The 23,113-nt window shown below is 37.6% G+C and overlaps 1 long non-coding RNA gene and 1 other non-coding gene across 2 annotated transcripts; both read right to left on the reverse strand.

Moving 5' to 3' along the window:
• Positions 1–2,975: 2,975 nt before the first annotated feature.
• On the reverse strand, positions 2,976–4,188 carry LOC148654771 (uncharacterized). The gene is made up of 2 exons (XR_015941143.1): positions 3,797–4,188; positions 2,976–3,264 (listed from the first exon to the last, which is right to left on the reverse strand). It is a non-coding gene; the product is annotated as an uncharacterized LOC148654771 (long non-coding RNA).
• A 529-nt stretch (positions 4,189–4,717) lies between these two features.
• Positions 4,718–4,820, reverse strand: LOC148654772 (U6 spliceosomal RNA). The gene has a single exon (XR_015941514.1). It is a non-coding gene; the product is annotated as a U6 spliceosomal RNA (small nuclear RNA).
• Between the last annotated feature and the right edge of the window lie 18,293 nt (positions 4,821–23,113).

A 23,113-nucleotide genomic window follows, 5' to 3' on the forward strand; every position in this document is an offset into this window, starting at 1 on the left:
AATGTACACAAAGAACATGAATTACAAATTCTAAAAGTTTTTTATCAGGTTTGTATCATGCTTTCTGTTTGTTTTTTGCATTTAGAAAAAAAAGATAACATTGATAGCGGTTGCACATATTTAAAATGTATTGTTTTATGGATTGTTTTGCTCCAGTTCTTCATCACATGAAACATGATTTATGATTGTGCCAGCAAACCATGTCATTGTACATTCAAACATGCCATTTTATTATTATAAAGCAGGTACTCCAAACAAAGTATACGAATGCAGATACAAATATCACCATAAGTGAGGAAAAGTGTAAAGTGTAAAGTGTAGGTTGAGAGCACTGTGGCATAAAGCAGCCAGTCTTTTTCCACTTAGAAAAGACCAGTTCTTAGAACATAAGACCAGTCACAAATGAGAGCTCATCTGGCCCACCTACACCTTTTGTCTGTATCTAAATGTTCAGAGGATCTCATCCAGCCATTTCTTGAAAGATTGTCAGGGTATCAGATTTGACTGCATGGATGGGCAGCTTTTTCCATACTCCCACTAGCCTTTGTGTAAAGAAGCGTCTGCTGTTCTTGGTTTTAGTATGTCCATATACTGTAGTTTGCCCTGGTATCCTCTGGTTTGTGTTTGCTTGACTTTGTCAATGACAAAGTTAAAACACTTAACCTCACTAAGGCCTTTTTTTGCTTGAAGAAAAACACATTAAAAGGACTTTCTTTCTCACTACTTTATTAATGTAAGAGTCACAAAAACCTTTACAGGTAATAAAGCTAATAGATTAATGTTAAGGTAAGATGCTTTGTGAAGAAACAGAAAATATCTTTCTGAGCTGTATAAACTATTTACTATATTATGTATTTAATACATTAAATCTAGGTTCCCAGTAAAACCAAGTGTTAAATACACTAATACATTAAAACATTTTACCAATAAAATGTTTAATAAAGATTACAAAGAGGATGAAAGATGGGATGGAACACACAAGAAATCTTTCATTATATAAATTAATATTTTAAAATTTTTAAAATAATATTTTTCTTCTAACCTTAATGCTTTTTTCCCACAGGAAATCCACTTCATACGATTAAGTATAGTGGTTCCATTCATGATCAGTAATTAATAAGAGACTGTGACCAGTGTATCCTTTCTTCAGCTATGACTCATTCTCTTTAAATTAAGTTATTTCTTTTTATTCATTCAGTTTGACTTCCAGCGTACAGAACATTTTTTCTGTAGTCTTTAATAATCATCTTTTTTTTTACTATTTTAAAATAAATACATACACACATTATATGGTGCAGTTGTCTCACAGATCATGTTTAGAATTGATGTTTGACAACCTATGTTAATATAGACAAACTATTCCAGACCCAAGCCTAATTTGTGTCTGTGGAAGCAGACTGTTATATTTCCTATAGATTAAACTACTTCATAAATTTATATTTTTGCACTATCTGTGATGACACAAAAGCATTTAGCTTTACCATGTACATTTGACAGAGAATTATGGTGGTGTCAAGGCATTAAAAGGATCATTTGTATAGGAATATGATTCTTAAGGACAGTATAAATTTAATTAATTGAAACAATGTAGGTCTTCTTTAACTAACTGAAGAGTTAAGAGTTATTTAAACAAGCAGACATAGTGGATATGTGTACAGAGTGGATTATGTCTAGATTAATGGATTAAATATACAGGTATATTTAGTTTTCCAGAAGGAATTCCATTAAGTTTTTTGTAAACAATTAATTCTCAAAATACAGACAGTAGACATTCAAGGTAATGCATGCACTTGGATTCTATAGTTCAGATGGGTAGCTGCATCAGCATACATAGTCTGCAAAGGAAGAAGTAATAGGTTTATTCCATGCTGATAAGAGAAGAGAGAAACATAACGTTAAGTTTTCACTCTTCTCTTTTCAGCATGGAATAAACCTATTACTTCTTCACTTGGATTATGAAATGGTTAGGAGATAGGAAGCAGAGAGCAAAGGTAAGGGGAAAATAGTCAATCTGAGGTGATGTAATTAGTGGTGTGCCCCAGAGAACTGTATTAGAACCCCTTTTGATTTGATATCAATGGTCTAGGTTCTGGTATAGCTAGTAAACGTGTCTGCTTAGAAGATAATACCAAATTACAAGGATTAGCAAACGCTGTCAAATCTGCAAAAGACTTAAACTATATTCATGACTAGGCCAACGTCTGTCAGATGTAGACAAATGTAGACTGTTGCCTGCAGGTTCTTAAGTATAAAATGGGAAAGATGAAAATTTGAAGAAGCGACTTATGAAAAAGATTTAGACACATCATTTTCATATTCTAGACACAGTGGGGAAGCAAAGCGAAAAGGCAAAAACAGAATATTTCAACACATAGTTAAAAGTGAAGAATTCAAATCGAGGAAAGTGATTTGTACAATGCTCTAGTAAGATTTCAGAATAGTTTGTCCAACTGTGGTGACAAAGAGGCACGAAAATAAATTGCTGCTCTGAATTAGTTCAGAGAGGAGCAACAAAATGCATTCCCTTAAAGACCTAAAGAGATGTAAAATAATTACTGTCAAACAGCCTGCATTCGCAATTGTTACAATAGCTTTCAAAGTTTGTTACAAAAGCAAACAAAAATACAATTTGCTTAAAATAGTATTTTAGTTCTACTTGTAATGGTTTCTTAGTTCAAAAGTGATTTCCATGAACCCTAAACCCCTTCTGAACCGAGTTTATCTGTCATAGTATTTTTTCACAGTTTACTCAGCCTACAGTAATGTTTATACAATGCCCGTGCTTGTTACATCCTACAAGGTTAATCTTTTTTGTCATTATACAACGAAATGCATTCATAATCATTTCAGCATAAGGGTACTCAATGTGCTCATTACATATTTAAGTGCGAAACCAACAATATTTGTATTGCTAAATAATAACACAATATGACGACTAACCAAATAAAATCCCAGGCAGTCCCAGGCAATTGGAATTTCTTTTTTGTATAACATAAATCATTTTTTTATCTGATCCCTGACCCTGTGCTCAAGGATTTGTCTTTTCCTCACACAAGTGCACAAGCCAAATAACTATTGGAGATCATTTGATGCGCTGCCTGCGAGTGCCTGTACTGCCGCCCAATCAGGAGTTCGGGACGGCTGCACGTGCCGCCAGACCAACAGCAGTAGTAGAGAGGCGCAGCCAATCGGCGCCAGGGAGGGGGTGGGACGTAAGAAGATGTGCGTGGAGAGTTGATGTGAGACAGAGGGATTTGTTCCAACCTTTTAATAGGAAAAAGAGGATCATTTTCTTGACGTATTTTACCCACCACTAAAAAGATCAACAATAAAGCCGTCCTTCAGAGGTTTACAATTGAAACTACCAGTAGGCATTGCTGAATCATGTCGATTGCTTCCAAAAATATATTTCACTCTTGACAAAAGATGTGCTAACGTGGCTTGTAAAAAAAAAAAGACCAAGCTGCCATACGTGTAATAAACTGACCCTAGGAGGTGGTATTTGCTGAACAATGAAAAAATAGGATTGTGATTTTGAACATTTAAGCAACTTACAAAGTTTAAATAATTATATTTTATTTCTCAAATAACAACGTGAGCTGTGTTTAAAAACCAGGGCATAAACTCGTCCAGTTCTTTAACCTTAAGGCTACACTCCATTGGACATATTAATGCAATGTGAAAACTCCCAAGGGATTTAATTTATCCAGGGTTCCCAGTGATTCGTTTATTTTTGAGAGAACAAACAATTAAAAAGAGGTCAAAACAATCCATCAACGGCTTATTGTTTACTTACCGACATCCAAAACATTCATAAAGTCGTGAATTGCGACGACTTTTAAAAGCACAGCTTTTAAGAGAAGGAAAGGACTCCCACCCTCCCCCATCTCAATATGGGTTTCCAGCTCTGTTGCTGGCGCCGCACTACATCAGCTGTTACTTTTGATTTCATGGCTCAGTGGTGAAACTCTTGAATCCTTCTCCGAAAATGACCATCAGTCTCTCCCTACTGCAGAATGCTTAGATATGGGATTGTAACGGCGACGGCGTCCGCAGAGGATCATGAGAAAAAAGGGGGAAAAAAGTAGGAGTGCGAATTGGAAGTGTTGATCCTTTCGATGGCTTTCATATAGAAACAAATCTAAACCGAATCAGTTATGTGAACTCCTCTGGAATGCTTTCATGGAGTAAATAAAGAAAATATGTTACATGTTTGTAATTAATTTCACTATTATCGTTACTCTAACGATGTGTATTTTTATACACAAATGCAGATATCTGTTACGTTAATTTATGTCACCATCCGTTTTCTTTCTCGGATGTAAATACATCCGGATATGTATGGGAACACCAGCTAGTTTTGTTTTCTTCTTCTTTGAAGCTTGAAACAATGTAATAAAATGTGGAGTTGCAATTGTATCGTTTGGCAAAGTGGACCAACTGCATTTAGTTTACACAACACAATCCCCAGATGAGTAAAACACTCGTCCAAAGATTCAAAACTAATTTGTAAATGTTATGATAAGATAAAAAATATATTTCTGCTACATTGCTTTTTTATATTGTGCATTTCACTTATGCGTCCTCGGGGCCAAATGACTAAGATCAAAATAGAGCAACGTTTTAATGCGTAAATAACTCTGTAACAGTTGTACTGTATTTACTAGTATGATACAAAACAGCTTCCAGATAAAGTGTCAGACTTGAGTTTTACATGGCGTAGAGATAAAGTCTCAGAAAATTAGGATGTCATCCTTGCACAGGGGCCATGCAAATCTTTCTCTGTATCTCTCCGATTTCGGTGCAAGTGCTTCTAAAACCTGGCTTAGGGATACATTCTGAAGACCTCATATAACTAAAAGATATATTACTGTTGCATTCAGCCCCAGGTTAATGTTTTTAACCATTCTTCTATAAATGCTCAGTTCTTTTCCCCCTTTCCCCTATATAAGATGAGGGGGAAGACACCTTGGACATTTTTAACACTTCGGGCGTGGATGCTCATCTGAGAGAATATATGCCTCTGATGGGTTTGTAGCTGTCAGCATGCCCAAACTGAGTCCGAACAGTAGGCTTCTCCAATTGACAGTGAGGTGAGGTAGGACTGTGATAGCAGAGCTTATTTAAGATTTCCAACTAAGCCCAATTTGAGAAAAAACAAGAAGCAGAAATATGGTGGCTGTTAGAGCCTTTGGACATAGAGAACCCCAGTTATTCTCGGGTTTAGTCAAATGTGAATAATGCCAGTACTCTGACTGTGAGTGGCAGAGGGGCTGTTGCTGGAGCTCTTCCTCGAAGAAATGGCTGATTACGGTGGTGTTTCAGCAGCTTTCGATCACTGTTTTGGAAGCACAGACCCAGGCAAGAGCGATTTGAGCACCACATTTAGCAAATGAGAAGCTCTGAGTTTAGGCAGCAGACTGCTTCCTTGTGCATCTGGTTTACATCCAGCTTCCTGCCGAGGCCCAGCAAGTGCTGACCACTCATCGTGTCATTTACGGCCTAACCCATGATCCTTTTAGACACATCCTGTAGTCTGCCTGGCTGCTCCAGTGGACCATTGGAAGCTGAGGTTCAAGAGGAACGTGGGGCTCTGGGCCCAATATAGAAACCTCACCTGCGCCTTAAGCAGCCCCATTGGAGAGTCCGCCCCACCTGATAGTACACAGCCCCCACTCTGTTCCCAGGTCACTGAGTGTGAAGTGCAGCTTCACTCCCATCTCCCTGTCTTTGTAGAAGGTGTGTCATGCCAGGCACTGTTGGAGACAGGGTAGATGGTCCCCATCGTCCGCCCTGATTTGTTCCCACCAGGTGTCAAGCTAGAGAATGGGCACAGCTAGAAGAATTAGGCCCATGTGGCCCATGTGGATGGGTGGGCATCCGAAGCAATGGTGATGGGTTGTCAGCACTTCAAGACGACCAGTCTGGGTGGCTCTTACACAAGAGACATGCATTCTAGCCAAGGACATGAGAGATAGGCCAATGTGGTAAAACTCTGAAATTTCCATATTTATGTTTGGGGTTCACAAATGTTTTCTCATCACCATACACGTATATGTGTGTTGTACTTCTGAAGACACAGCGTCAGAGTTCATCTTGAAACTAGCTAGATCCACACAATGGTGGGAGTTAAAGTTATTTTTAAGAGCTAGACTTTTTTAATAAGGGATTGCAGTGTTCAGTTCTTCAGTTAATTGTAATATGATTAGATGTTAAGGTATATTGTCATACATCTTTTTTTATTTTACATTGTGTTGGAACCCATTTCCATCTTAATAATGTGTTTATAGTGTATGCTAATATTTTATCACTGTTGTTTCTTCAGCATTCATGCTGCACCTTGTGTCTGTTCAAAGGGAGCTTCTCATTCTGAGAGATGGAGAGGTTAAGAAAAGACAATCAACTCACTAAGGGAACTAGCGTCTAAACCATTTTGTGTTCCTTCAAAATTATACGAAAAAGACTAAAATGCATCTTTGTTTAATTAACCTTAGCTCATTTTTATGGCATTCTTCTTTGATTAAGTGTGATTGTTGTGTTAATAAGTTGTAAACTTTGTGGTAAAAATAAGGTTTGCAAAACTGACCTTGTCTGAATGAATGAGAAACCTCTTCCGGTCAAGGAGAAACCAACCTAAATTATGCTCTTCCAGTCTCTACTCACTGTCCAACCCGCCACTCATCAATGCAGCTTGATAGTTTGTGTGGTACTTCACAATCTGCCTGCCAGGCCAGCACTGATTGGACACCTCTGGGAAAAACATGGGGTATCCAGAGCAATGTTGCACACTGCCACAAAAGCTCCTTCAAAGTAAAGCTTCCTTTTTCTGAGAGCTGAACAGGATACCCCAGGAATTCACTCAAGCATTCAATTGGTCAATTACATAGTACAGTAGTGCTTATATTGACCACTCCATGTATCACACACAACACTGCCTTCTGAAGACTTGTACCTGTGAGTGGATCTGTAAAGTTAATTGAGTTCAAATAATACTAATTTGTTTCCTTGATTTTCCAAGTGGGCTTTAGATCATTATAAGTGATTTTAGTAATGATACATTAGTCAAAACCTAACCACGCACAAGGAAATGTAATTCACTAGTACTCGGTATATTTTCAGAACAGAACCTCGTGAGGTGAGGTAATATTATGTTGTGTAACTGCCTAAAACAGTTTTTGAGAGGTACAGTACTGTCACCACAGCCTTTTTTTTTGTGGCTTGGCCACATAACACAATGGAAATCATTTGGAAAGAGCTTCCATCTTGGATTACTGTTTTACAGTAAAAACATGTTATTCACCCGTGTAGATTGTTTAGGTACAAGTCATGAATTGATGTTACCAATACCCAAACTTTATTTATTTTTATTACGAGTATCCGAAGTTTAAAAATTAATCCATATATATAAATATAACTGTCTTACAGTGTCAAATAAAACAACCACAGACAAAAAAATCACAGACACTCAGGTCTCAAACTATTGCTGATATTACATGTTCAAGTCATACAGAACTCAAAGGATTCTGAGATACTGAATTATCTAATATTCACTATATGAAAAAACTGAATTGTTCTCCCTGGAATACCCATCAATTCAAAATTGTATCTCATTTTGAAAAACATATTGTAACAGAACATTTGGGAACGGGATGTTCTTTCGTGTGACACGAATGTCATGTGTTAAAGAAACAACAGGAAGACCAACCAGCCCACAGCAGAAGAAAGTTAAATGGTCGCAGAAGGTTCGTTTACAACCCTCTGGTTGGGGGCCCGAGGTTCTGATTCCAGGCTGGCCTTTTTTAAGAAACAGGAGGGCGATCCTTCGATCAATGTGCAACTAACGACCAAATGAGTTAGATGGGACGAATATCTTCTTCTTGTTTGTAACCGTGTTTAATATCGCTGGCGATGTTGCCCTCATGTTGCCTATTTACACCATAGCCAGCTGCAGCTGAAATTCTTTTATGTCACTTTTCTGCTAGCAAAACAGAAAATAAAAATAATTCTCACAATTGTACTTAAAAATACTTCATCGCAAAACTGGTCACAGAGGATTCATGTTCATTGCACTGAAGCAATGAAAATATATTTTTGTTCCTTTGAGGCCCTTTAATGATCTCCTAAGAAAATGTGCTGGAAAGATACAAAGCAATTACATGAAAATGGAAAACAAAAAAAAAACATGAAATAAAAATATTCTAATTCATTACTGTAAATAACATACAGATTATAAAGTGAGTATCTCGCACAGCACACTATGTGAGCACTGTAGCTTGTAATAATAAAATTGGGAGCAAATTCTAATGCAAATATCAATATACTCATTGACTGTTGCCTCTGAAATCTATAATGTGATATTTCCATTTCTGTTAGCCTTTCACATTAACAGCTTTTGAGTATGATTTTTATTAGATAAAATGAAAATAAAGCTTGATTGCAAGTCTGTTTTGGTGGCTCCCTTTTATGCAAAAGTGTTGTGAATCTAACATCACTTAACTGAAAATAATGACAGGGGAAAAGTAAAGGTTGTTAAGGTGAACAAAAATCATTTTTGAAAAAAGTAGTCAAAATGGTGCAAATTGTAATGGAATTAACAAAAGGCATTCATTCAAATTAAAGTTAAAAATGAAATACAAGGTGTCCTGCTGTTTACAAGGGACATTTCTTCTGTCATGTGTCTGAAACATGTCAAAATTTAAAAACATGCCCAATGGTGGATACTTCCAATGTATATTTGCACAATCCCAGGTCACACCCCGGTTGTTTCAATGTTTTAACATGTAACTGTTTTAGGTTTTGCAGTCTGTTTTACATAGGCTGCTGGCAAATGCATATGAGATCAAATGAAACAATACAAATACTTAACATTGAAAAGTCAAACGTCTTCATTCATGTGGCTGTTTCACACAGAGGCAGCTCCTAACCAGAAGGAGAGGATTCAAATCCTGGGTAAGAAACCTGAAGGTGGGCTTTTCAGTAGGTGCAGACCCTGGTATACTGTATTTGATGTATTTAATTGATGTACGAATCTGTGACAGAGGTACAGAGATACCTTTGGAAAGTCAATATATCAAAAGATGGGACAGCTGAATAAATTAATACAATTATTTAATTTAACAAAAACAGCATCACCTTTTTTTAAAAGCATGTACTTTGGATTTTGCCTCTCACCTGAGCTTACTTCTAGTGTTCTTGCCAAAGTGCGCATATTCCATTATCTAGGAATTAATAATAAAAATCATCTTACACACAAAAGAACATATACTATCCAACCATTTTATAACTGCTTCATCCAATTGAGGGTTGTGGAGGAGCCAGAGCCTGTCCCAGCAAGCAGTGGGTGAAAGGCAGGGTACACCTGGATGGGACGCCAGTGCATTGAATGGGCGGACACAGACACTGACACAAACATGCACACACACACACATTTTGGGACAGTTTTCCAAGAAGTCAATTAACCTAGCAGTATGTCTTTGGACAAACATACACACTCACATAAAGGCCATGCTTAGCTTTTCATGTGGAAATTCAAATCAAAAGCCTTCTGAATATCTAAATACACCATAATCACATGATCCATGTGATCCAGGTCATTAGGCAAGACCTACATCCATTCTGACTATTAGGATATTATTTCCATATATGTGATCCTCTAGTACAGTTCTTAAAATGGTTTCCACTACCTTACTTGTATTAGATGTCAAAGGTATTGGTCTGAAATTAATTGATTCAGATTTCTCACCCTTTTTATGAATGGGCACCACACTTGCAATTATCTGGGCTACTCCTGACTTAATGGACTGCTGGATGACTGCATGGCACTTCAATTATCAAATCCTAGTGCCTTAATTACTCATCCCGCTCATGTTACGACAGTTTTATTCTGAGATGTGAATACAACGGTTAAGTTGTGGATACCTTACTTGCAAGACACAAACCAAACTGAACATTTGTGGAATGAGCTGGGCTGATGTGTAGTATCTAGGACAAGAAGATAGGCACATGCTTGTCCAGGCCTCACAAGAGGATTGGAACAATCACACACTTATAATAATTAATAATAATTGCTTACCCTTATATAGCGCTTTTATATGAACACTCCACTCAAAGCGCTTTACAGGTAATGGGGACTCCCCTCCACCACCACCACCACCGCCAATGTGCAGCATCCACCTGGATGATGCGACAGCAGCCATAGTGCGCCAGAACGCTCACCACACATCAGCTATTAGTGGGGAGGAGAGCAGAGTAATGAAGCCAATTCATAGATGGGGATTATTAGGAGGCCATGATTGGTAAGAGCCAATGGGAAATTTGGCCAGGTTACACCCCTACTCTTTTCGAGAAACGCCCTGGGATTCTTAATGACCACAGAGAGTCAGGACCTCGGTTTTACGTCTCATCCAAAGGACGGCGCCTGTTTATATGTTCAGCTTGTGTGGCTTCTGACATTGGCCATACACACTACTAGCCTGGGACTTTCATAGCAGACTGAGCTCCTCTTCATCAAACCTGTTGATGACAAATGTTATTTAGCACAATGACTTTACCTGGCCCATGTCTGATCAGTGCACCTGCAAGTTAGGTTTATTCTATGCTGAAAAGAGAAGAAAAGAAACGCAATGTTTCGGCTGTGGAGCCTTCCCACCCAAAGAAAGTTCCACAGCCAAAACCCTGTGTTTCTTCTCTTCTCTTTTCAGCATGGAATAAACCATTAACTTGTTCCTTTGCACCTAAGCATGCTGACACAGCTACCTACTTGAAGTATTTTTCTGATACCCTTGTGAATTGCAATGCAGTTGTGTTATCCTTCTTTTGACGCCCAGTATATAAATCCACGTAAGTCTCTTCTCAGAGGAGGAGATCTCACTCTTCAGACTTGCGTGAGTTCCTTAAGAACACATCTACCTCAGTCTTTTCTCCTCATGCCATAACTGAGACACCCAAACTTGGGGTGCTATCTTCTCTTTTGCAATAACATGACTCTTGGATCAAAGGGTTAAAAAAAGTGCTCAAAAAGCACATCAAATGATTGCTGTTCTCTGCTCCAACATGACAAAGTGGCTTCTGTCATTTTTCTTTACTCCTTCCCCTACTGCTCTAGATCTGCTCCACTCTAGAAAACGTTTGGGGACCTTGTATCCCACATACAGCCCCTCACTCCCCTTTACTTTGTGGTGAATGAAATAGAAGGATTGTAAACATCAATAAGTGTGTGGATTCAGTAAATACAAACAAATGAATATGGCAAACAATGTTTAAATATTCTAGGATTTCTATAGCTGTAATTTTCTCTGGCTTTAGGCTTCGCTTTACTTAAAATACATATTTTTTTGCTGAGTGGTTTTCTCTCCAGTGTTGTTCACATAAATATGCCTTCAAGATTTTTTTTATCTTTAAGTTTAGGGACTGTAAACAGAAAATGGGTAACCCTTAAAACTTTTGATAGAATTATTCATGACCTATTTTCCTTTCTGCCTTTCAGCAGATCCTGGAAATAATATATTACCTGATTTACACATGAGAGGTGAGAAAGGCTAATTATTATACAGTCTGCAGAGAAGTATGGATTGCTTGCATGAAAAGTAACAGTTGATTTGCACTCTCTTAAGAACGGCTTTTTCAAGAAGCGGTGAATAACACAATTCCTGAAATAGAGGCAGACCTGTCACTTAGGCAATGTTGTTACAGTAATTATCATCCATATAAAATGTGAAGAAATGCCACAGGCACTGCTTAACATTTAGCATAATCTTTTAAGCACTCTGATTCCATACTTAATTATGAGTAAGCATGCACACTAACTAGTCATGACTAGAACATTTTAAGGGATGAAAGGCCTTACTAAGACTCAGGTCAAAATCACATCTGCATTTTCAGTTCAGAAATATGTAACAAACACTTATGAATGAATTAAACTCACTGTGTCAGACTATAGGACTTTTTTTTGTTCTACCCTTTTGTTCCACCCTTTGCAATACAAAATGTAGCAACATACCTGTACATTTATATGTACAGGTAAATAGATACGAGACCATACTGGATGTTTGATACAGATCCTTGACCTTTAACTTAAAAAATGTAAGACTTTCTATATTTCTGATCTCTTTCAATCTCAGCCGCTACACAATGGAAGACCTAGTGGCAATTGGGATGGGAGCCATACTGCTAAAGGAACTACCTACACCTCCACTGATCTATTGATAATTGGTGGTGCTTAGAAACTCCTCCTTTTTGGTGACAACAGGCCCTGTGCAGTAGGAGGTTTTTCCTTTTGGATGAGAGTATTCGTAAAAGTAAAGATGTGAACCCCAGTAATGTGATGAAGTCCAGTCTGGGCTTATGTAATCCAACCCAACTAAAATTCCCCCTTAAATCAATTGGTGATTTATCCGTTATATCTGATCTGCTGGGAAGTGGGAGTGCTGCAGTTCTTTGGTGATGATTAGTATACTACAGGGAAAGAAGGATTGATGTGTTGATTATTCATAATAGTGCTTTTACTCTCTTGCATGTCAACATCATGACTGTTTGAATTGTTTTATGAGACACTTTACATTTTCCTAACAATGTCTGATACCATATGTTTTAATTTTTATACATTCTGCACACAGTATTTCACAATTTATGGACATACTGGATATACCTGTACAGTGCCATGCAAAAGTATTCACACCCTTCCATAAATTGTTAAATTCCAAAACTGTATATGCATTTTGTTCAAGTGAATTTTTTAACCGAACCTTAACCACCCTTAAACATTTTCATGGGTAAAAGGAGTTAGATGTCAGCCTGCAAAACTGAAGACAAATAAAGGAAACTGTGATTACAGAAGTAGTCACCACCCTGAGTCAATACTTGGTTGAAGCACCTTTGTAATTACAACTGTCTTGTCTTGTCTTTGATAATGTCCATACCACATTTGCACACCCATTTTCTTTACAAATGTACTCAAGCACTCTCAAGTTGTTTGGGGAGTGTAGATGACTTGCAATCTTCAAGTCTTGCCATACTGTAGATGTTCTATCACATTTTAAGTCAGGACTTTGACTGAGTCACTTAAGGGCATTCACTTTCTTCTTGTTTCAGGTTTGTAGCTTTGTACTTGTGCTTGTTGTATTATGCTGCTGACACTCTTATACTTCTAATCATAATCATTTTGATTAAAATATTTACTAAAAATATACACATATAACCAAATAAGACATAATTGGAACGGGGAAGACTTTTACAAGGCACTCTAGATACTGTGCTTACTTGCTTTTTATTTTTGCCTTTACTTACATATACTGTAGAGTATTCCCTGTTGTAAATAAGTGACATTAAAGAATAGAAAGCTAATAAATTGTAAGGTATATCTGTTGGACAACTGCATCCCAGCAAAATCAATAATCAGCAAACGATTGGAATATTAATCAGAACAAGAGAACATTACTGGTAAGACATATGGGAACCAGGAAGCACAGGGCACAAGGCAGAACTACTCCCTGAACAGAACAGCAGGCCATCACAGGGCACATACTGTACATGCACACCCACAAGAGCAAAGGGACAATTAAGAGACACCAATTAACTCCAGCATGTCTTCAGGGGGTGGGAAAAACCTTGAGTATTTGGAGAAAGCACACATGGTCATGGAGAGAATGTACAAATTCCACACAGAAGACTCCCCCAGGCCGGAATCAAACCCAGGACCATTACACTGCGGCACTAATCGCCACATCACAGTGCCCCTGTGCCACCGTATCAAGCAGCTGCAACCTCCAGCAGAGTACATGCTATCTTGTGCATTACATCTTAAATATGACAAAAAGTGTGATAAGCTGAAACATGTCATAGGGAAAAATCACTCTTTGTCTTAAACCGTCCTGAAAGTTTAGCTTCATTTCTTTTTTAGTTTACTATATTAAAATCAATCCTTATATAATTTTGCTGCATAGTAAATATTATAGATTTGTCCAGGTCAAGGTTTAGGGCAAAATGGTGACACAGTGGTTAACATTGCCTGATCACAGCACTGTGGCCCTGGGAGAGCCATTTCCTCTGGGAGCTCTGGTTTCCTCCCACAGTCCTAAGACATGCTGGAGGGTTAATTGGCCTTTGTGAAATGTGATGTGAAGTCTAGGACAGTTGTTTCTTGATTAGAAATTCATTTGTGTCTTTTTTTCCCAATTTCTAAGTGGGCAGGTTTATTTCTGCAGGACTGCAATTATTAATTCATATGTTATAGAGAGCTTACTGTTTCAATGTGTCATGAAGCTGTGAACAATGTCATTCCCAAGCCATAAGAGGAAGAAAAATATTTAAAGTTAAAACCAAGAATTAGTGTTTACAGCAGCACAGTGGAGTACAAAAGTTATAGAACCAGAATTGCAGGAGCAAACCTTTTAAATTTAGGATTTCTAATCTGAGTGAAGTTTAGAATGACATTTCTAAACAGAACAGGAGGTGTTGTTGATGAGGAATTCTGGCAGTATTGATCAGTTGCATTTTCCTGCCAAAGAGCAGAAGGACAGTTCATGCTGCCTAGCAGGTATACCGTTAATCAACAGTGAAGGGGTAAAGTGAAGCAATTTAATTATTGTAACTGTTATTTACATAATGGAGTGACAGACAGGGTGCTTTATTCCAGGACAAAGCTGAATGAACGTGAAAGAACAAAAACAACTTTGAATACTCAAGATTGAGAGCTTTTTAAGCCTAGTATATTCTCTTTCAAGCCCGACTTTAAACCAAACAGCTTTAATGCTTGTGTTGTCTGATTATGAATTTCAATGCTGATTTGATTTAACACTACTGCCTATGAATGCTTTTTAATTCTGGACTTTGCCCTTCTGTTGACTGGGGCATACTGTTGATTTCTTCCTTACTAAACACCTGAGTGAAATGTTGGTTTAGTACAGTTCATCAGTAATACAAGGGAAATAGCTGATGTACTTAAATGAGTATTTCACTCAGGTGTTCACTAAGGAAGAAATCAACAACATGCATCAGGCAGTGGAAGGTCAAAGTTCTGTATTGGATAGTATCAGCATAGAAGAGGCAGAAGTGCTACTAAAAGCACTCAAGATGAATAAATCCGCAGGGCCTGATGGTGTCTAATTAATTGTGCTCAAGGAAGCCAGTGACACAACTCTTCCAACAGTCCCTTAAGACGGGGTAGTATCACGGAACTGGAGAATTACTTATGTACTGTACAGTAGTGCCCTTTGATAAAAAGGGTGATAAAACTGAATCAAGTAATATTAGACCAATATATCTGACTTCTATTACATGTAAGGGAAATTATTACAATAGCTCAATTAGAGGATCTTGTATATGGAAATAGCTTACTGGAAAATGACATGAATTTAAAAATGTAGGTCTTGTACAAACAACGTGTTATGTTTCTATGAAACAACAGCAACAGCAACAACAGTAATGGATACACATACTGTATATTATCTCAGGTGGGTAGCTGAATCAGCATGCGTAGGCTGCAAAGAAACAATAGGTTTATTCCATGCAGAAAAAAAGAAGAAAGAAAACACAACGTTTCGGCTGTGGAGCCTCCTTCAAGTGCGAGCCCTCAACTCAACTCTAGTTTTATCTCTACTCCCAACCCTAACTGAACTGTAACCTTAGATTTAACCCTAAACATAGCCTGACCCTGTTCCTGGACAACCCCAGTTCTTTTACTCTAAATCACTTTTTATTTAAACATTAGGAATATTCATAAGTTTTAGATTAATTAAGCAACTAGTATTTATACTCATTTAGTATTATGTTCAATTAAGAGAACTCTTGGTCCTTGAATGCTGAAGATGTTTTTTTTTTACTTTGTTTAACTTTACCTTTAAACTACTTCTTTGAGCAAATGTCCTGATTATTTGCTCACAGTTAAATTGTTCCAGTTCTATCGAAACCAATTGTGTAGTAATGACCGATAATACCTGCTGGACTGGAGATCTCCGAGATCAGAATCATGCCAGTCTTTATGGGATTCTGTTTATTCTGCCGACCTGCTACAAGATGCAGTTAAAGGATTCCATTATTGTAAATAGACACACCGGGCAAATAGTTAATTATGATTGATGAAGGCTACAGAATGGACATTTCACATTCTCCCATATACATTTAATAGAATGTTTGGATATATAAAAAGTTTTCAGAGAGTTAGTGGATGGTTGGGGATTTGAGTAGCAGTGTGGAGTCAGTGAGGAAGTGGCTATGTAGTGTTTTGGTTATTTTGGGTGGTCATATCCTTTGAGCCACCATATTTAAGAATGTATAGTGATACACCTGCATAACACTAACTTCTTGCCCAAAACCTAGATGTGTTTGTAGCCCGATCCTTTCCTAGGACCTTACCATTACTTCAGTGGTGATCGTAAACATGATCTTAATTTAAAAATCCAGCCCTATTTTTAACTTTCGCCCTATCCCCATGCAAGCAATAACTCTAACAATTACCATAAATATAACTATTAATCTCATCTTAACACTAGGCCTATGAGTTCTAGCTCTAATCATAACTCCAATTTAGTAGTTTTAAATAAAGAAAAACTATTGTGTATTCGACCTGCAATAATATATTTTCCGGAAAGATGTGTAAAATTGTGCCAGCACAGATTTCAGCTGTCAAATGTGCCATTATGATTTACGATTGCAACAGCACAGTTGTCAGTTGGTATCTGTGCCAGTATGAATCCCAGTCTGCAACCTGTACTATTCCAAATGTCAATCATACCAGTTTCTGATCTGTAATTTTCCTAGTGTCAAGTAATATAATGGCAGATGACCATTCAGGTCTTTTCCTCTGCCATGCTTGTACACAGTGATGGACATGAACACACATTGCTTGCATAAATCTTTTCAATCTCTTGCACATTTGTGAATCAGAGCACTTTACTTAAAGAATGTCTTAAGGCAAGATATTTGATAGCTCAAAGAAAATATCCCAGACACCTGAACCAAGAAAGTTAGAACAGTGTAGCAGAGACCTACTGTACACTTAAAAAGATAAGCATTGGAACGGTGAAGTCAAATTCGTCATTTTTGAAAGATGAAATTAAAAAGATTAAATGTTTTTAGTTATTACAGTACTTTGCATACACTTTTAGCCATGTTATAACAATCTAATTTGTTGTGTTTAGTTCCCCTATTCCAGGTGAGCGTACTGTATGTATTGGGACAAATGGCTGACAGGTGTTTCTAATCGCTCATGTGTTTCATGCTACATCAATTATGGAAATACAGAAGAGCTGTAAATTTGTAGCCTTGGGTTCAGCCTTTGGAGTTTAATTTTTTGGTCTGTCTGTTGAGTTAGAAGGCTTAAACCAAAATGAAGACCAGAGAATTGTCTATGAACAATTGTCTATCAATTGTGAAGATGAGAGCAAAGAAAATTCCATTTAGAACCACTGCAGAGAGAATGGGCATCACAAAATTCACAATATGGAGTGTCTTAAAGAAAGAAACTAGTGGAAAAGTAAGCAATTGGCAAAGACCAGGTAGTTCAAGAAAAACTCACAACACTTGGTTATTCAAGGAAAATAACCAAGTCGATGACAGAAAACTCTTTAGAACTGTGAAGAAAAAGCCTAAAATAACAGCTAAAGAGATTGCAATCTAGAGCATATGGGCGAAGGTATCTCAAGTCACCGTGCAGTAGACTGACAGGGGAATTACAAATCCTACACTGCAAGATGCAAACCTCGCACCAGCACTAAAAACAGAAGTGCCAAATTAGAATCTGAAAAGAAATACAAAAAGGAGCCACAATCGTTCCGGGACAAAGTTCTATGGACAGATCAGACAGAGATAAACCTTTATCAAAGTGACAGAAAGGCAAAAGTTCGGAGAAAGAAGAGGAACTGCGAATGATCCTAAGCACATCCCCTTATCTGTGAAGCATGGTGGAGGCAGTGCCTCGGCTTTGGCATGCAGGGCTGCCTCTGGAAATGCCTCACCGGTGTGGATTCAGTAAATACCGGTGAGGATGTAGCTGATGATGTCAGCAGCAGAATGAATTCTGAAATGTACAGAAACATCCTGTCTGCTCATGACCAACAAGAAGCCTCCAAACTCATTGGGCAACACTTCACCCTGCAGTAAAACAATGACCCAAATCATGCTGCATAATTAACCACGCAGCTCATCAGAAAGAAGAAGTAGGAATGTTTGAACTGGCTAAGTCAATCTCCTGATTTGAATCCTATTGAGCTGCAATTTAATTTGTTGCAGACAAAAACCCCTCAGACAAATTGAAAGGGGCTGCAGTTGAGGTTTGGCAAAGCGTATCAAAGGAATATAAGACCTGAACCACTCATATCATGCAAGGCAACCAAATTCTAATCTTGCACTTGTTTAATTTACTTTAAGTTAATTTGTCCCAGTACGTATACTGATCTGAAACTGGGGAGGTTGAACACAAAAAACATGTTCTAACATGATTTCACCAAAAGCTGAAAACTGAAAAATAAAGACAAAATTATTTGCCTTTGTCTCAGATTTATCTTTTGATCTGAAATAAAATTTTCAAAAGTACATAGGAAAAATATCAAGTTTCACCTCAGTGTCCCAATACCTAAGCTTTTCACTGTATATTCTTTATGTACTGGTATGCTGTATTCATGCAATTTAGCTCCAGAACATGTGTGAGTGTGTGTAAGGAATGATTACAAAAGGAAAGAGACCTAGCTATTCTAAATACATTTTGACTTTGGGATCTAGTTTCTTATATAAGTGATCCTCTACTTTAGTTCTAATAATTGTCTGCATAAACTTAAACACATTTAAATTCAGACCTATATTTACTTATGTATAATACTGTCATCAATATTGCTCATCAGGAGTAATCCTATGTATGTTCTCATGATAAACAAGATACAGAAACATTAAATGGGCGAGAAACCTGATGAAAGTTGAATTTTGACTGCTGGTGCACACTGCCACTGAATTAAATGTCAATGTCAATGAGCATTTTTTACAACAACCTTTGTTGGTTTTTTTCCCTGCTGCTGTTATAAAGACTCTTCAGAGCCTTGGCAGCAGATTCAAAAATGAAAGCATTACATTTGTGAAAGGGCAATGAAAATATAGGTTCACGCATTCTGCAGAAAAAAAAAAATTGGATCCATTAAACATTTATCATAGGAGCAGTGAGGACTGTTTTAAATCTTTTGCTTCAAGGACTTTTAAAATTTAACCCTTTCCTGAGAAGTGTGTTGCATATTTAGAGTAAATATTTGAGAATCACTCAGCTGAAGCTCTAGAAAACTCATATTTTGGGCACTACATGTAATCTCAGTACTTGACGGATTATTGATGTGATATACTGTAGATTAGTGATGTGCTACTCCATGTCACATCACTATCAAATATTATATTTAGTCTCCTTCTGCTGACATTAAGGATTAATGGTGTACTAAGTTGTTGTAAAAGGGTTAATAGTATCCGTAACATCAGAAGGTGTCCATGAATAAAACTAAAAATAATGGGTTGTAAGTTTTAATAAAGATGGTAACCAATCACCAGATGGCTGAGCATGGCCAGTGTAATCATGGGAGTTACAACATGACAAACAGCAAGGTGTGTTGTTTGTGCTGTTTTGCTTATACTTCCTTGCACAAAGGGCCGTGAGTATCTGAGACAAACTTACCACCATGTTGTTAAAGTGGATACCCTGAGATGCTTCTAGAAGTACGATCGGTAGACAAGATACTCAGTACAATCAGCTGCTGCCAAACAAAGCATGAGATGGGCTGAATGTCCTCTTCTAACCTTTCTTGTATTCTTATGTTCAGTGATGTACTTCTGTTTATTTGGATAAATGTGTGGGAATTATGGGGCTTTTTGGCAATTAGGGACACAGCAGAAGTTTCTGAATGCAAAACACAGATGTACAAAACAGCAGTGCCAAACAAAATCACCAGGAAGGACATTATTAATTAATCAATACTGCCACTGATTCCCCTGATAAAAAACAAACACTTTTATACAGTATACTGTATATCTCTGTGCCATAAAGTCTGTTCAAGACTGAATACCCTCCCAAAGGGGAGTGAAGCAGTGACGTGTGGACTGGAGGAAGCAGAGTCTTTCTTACATACAGTATGGGTTCTATATGACAAACACCCTCAGTGTCACATCTAAAGATAAGATATTTACTAACGAGAAAAGAAAAAATGCATCAGGGGTTTTATTAAACTGCACAAAAAAGGCATGGTAATTGTGCTCCATTGGCTGTCACAATCTGTCCAATCTGATCACAAATCCTCAGTGCCATGTCATCTGTTGGGTGTTGAAACAGTGCTTTCCCCTCTGACTTGAGTACCAACTTGACTTGAATATAAATTTAGTACTCTGATTTTTTACAGTGGTTGGATAAAATAATGGAAACACTTGAAAAACATTACTCCTATTTTAAAGAAACTAAATCACAATTAAAAAGGATTCTACTCAAGTCTCACCCACCCATCCATTTTCTAACTATTTCTTCCAACTCAAGGTTACAGGGGAGCTGGAGCCTATCCTGGCAAGCAACGGGCACAAGGCAGGATACACCTACTGTAGGGCGGGACACCAGTCAATCACAGGGCAGACAGACAGACGCTCATAAAATAAGGCCAATTTACCCAGAAGCCAATTAACCTACCAGTATGTTTTTAGACTGTAGGAGGAAAGCACAGCATCTTGAGTAACAACATGCAAACTCCATACAGATAGCACCCCAGGACTAGAATTGAACTCAAGGCCCCAGCACTGCAAGGCAGCTGCACACATGTTTCATATTAATCTCAATTCAATTCAATTTATTTTTCTATAGCACCTTTCACAACAAGGTTGCTTAACAAAGCAAGTGATCTCCCTAGTAATTATCAATGTTTCCACTGTAAAAGATGTCCTAAAATCAACACTTTAATATGTCGGTTTTGAGAGATCTAATAGATTTTAAAAGAGGTGAAAATACTAGGTACCCGAACTGCAGGTGTGTCAGTCACAGAAACTGTAAAATTTATTTAAAGTGTTTAAGGAGAATTATCAGCAACCTGAATTTACACTTCTCAACAAGAACTGCACATCAAGAGCTTCACAAAGTTGACACTTATGGAACTGCTGCCATTCAGGAACCACTTGTTACCAAGGCCAATGCGCAGCAAAGCATAACCTGGTGTAATAAGCACAAACCCTGGGCGTTTGAGCAGTGAGAGAAAGTAATGTGGTTTGAAGAGTCAGCTTGTTCTCTTTTTCCTACATCTGGATGGGTTTGTGTTGGGAAAAAGGCAAAGGAAGCCTCCAACCCACACTGCCTGTTCCCAGCTCTTAGACATGGAGATGGCTCTGCTATGGTATGGGCAGCCATCTTGTGGGAGTCGCTGGGTCCGATTATTACTCTGCATGGTAGAATTATGACCAAGGAAGACAAAGCCATTTTAGGCAACCAAGGGCTCCCTACGGTGCAAACACTGATGCCTCATGATGTTCCTATTCTCCAAGAAGAGAATGCCACCATACACATCGCTGAACGGATTCAAGAGTGGTTTCATGAACACCAGGATTAAGTCAAACACCCTCCATGGCCTCCCCAATCACCAGATCTAAACATCATTCAACCTTTATGGGAAGTTCTGAGTTTATGGGAACAGAGTGGGGAGTAGATTTCCAACACCTACACCTCGGAAAAAAATGGAGGCTTTCTTTCTTGCTGAAGGCAAATGGTGGCCTAACTCCTTATAAAAAATATAAATAAATATTCATATATTGCTTGGTGTTTCCATTATTTTGTCCACCCCCCTGTATATGCACGCATATTATACGTATATGCTATATACCCTGAAATGCACTTTTTAAAATTACTGTACACCGATTGCTTCTTTACTATATACCTAAATGTAATTGTCATTTCCAGGTCTCCCAATGTTTTCATTCAGAGTGCTTTTGCATTTTGTCTTCAGTGATGTTCCCCATACAGCAGAGAGAATTTTAAAACTGCAGGGATGACCTCTTCTTCACCCTGTTATATTGCTCTCTGTTTGAGAGTTTATTTTCTGCCTGTACACATGCTCGAACAGCTACTCTTGATTTCTCAACTTGAAACATGACTTGCAACAAAGCCTTCAAAATATCCCTCAGTGCCATTGTGTGGGTATTGTCTTGCTGTCACCCACTTGTGTCACCAGTTGTGTGAAAACTCATAAGGGAAAACACATTTTGTATGATTGTTCTTGGATTGCTTTGATTGTGAATGGGTTTTAAAGAGTGAGGTCGCTGTGTCTCAGAAAATAAGAGAAGGTTATAAGATATTTAAAGATTACCATGAAACATCTTCTGTGGAATGGCTTTAGTAATTGGTTCTCTACATCTACAGTTTCTTCTTGTCTGACACCATACTGAGCCTAAAACACTGACTGTTCATAGTGTCATGAACTGTCGATGATGGGGTTTTGAAGAACTCAGTTATTGTCATGGTTCTCTTATTTTATCTGAGGTTAATTTATTTATTTGTGTCCCTGTGTGATACAAATTCCAAACAATATAATTGTCTCATTCAAGCTATTTCAAGTCCCGTGTCGTCTTTTGCCTAATGTTCTGAACACATCTGAAGAGCATCCAAACCACAACACCTGTGTTCTATCACCTTTCTTTCTTCAGCTCTTCAGAACCGACTGTGAGATATTTTCACCGAGGGTACATTATTACAACCATCCGCTTTTACGTGGAATTTATATGGCTTTTGCCTGCATTATACTGTGCTGAGAAAATATGAATCACCAATATAATTATTGGAATTACAATTTCTTACCATGATAGGCTTGTTTATTCAAAAGTGGTCTTTTCTTAAATTACTAAAAGGACTTATGCTTACAAATTCAATGCTTTTCAGATGCAATGGTGTATTAGGTAGAAAACCTATTATGAATCAGTGTATGTAAAATAAGTAAGTCACTTGTTTGTTTAACAATTAAGAGGATATTTACTGACACATACTTGTGTCACTTTACATCCAAATTTCATTTTTTTCTAGGTGTTTTGATAATTACTCTAAATTGTTCATACTTTTCTCCTGGAGTGAACTTCAGTATATACACTTTTCTTTCATGACATTATTACTTACGGCACTGTATATACT

Source organism: Lepisosteus platostomus, chromosome 9, assembly GCF_059453375.1.
Source record: "Lepisosteus platostomus isolate fLepPlt1 chromosome 9, fLepPlt1.hap1, whole genome shotgun sequence".
NCBI lineage: Eukaryota > Metazoa > Chordata > Actinopteri > Semionotiformes > Lepisosteidae > Lepisosteus > Lepisosteus platostomus.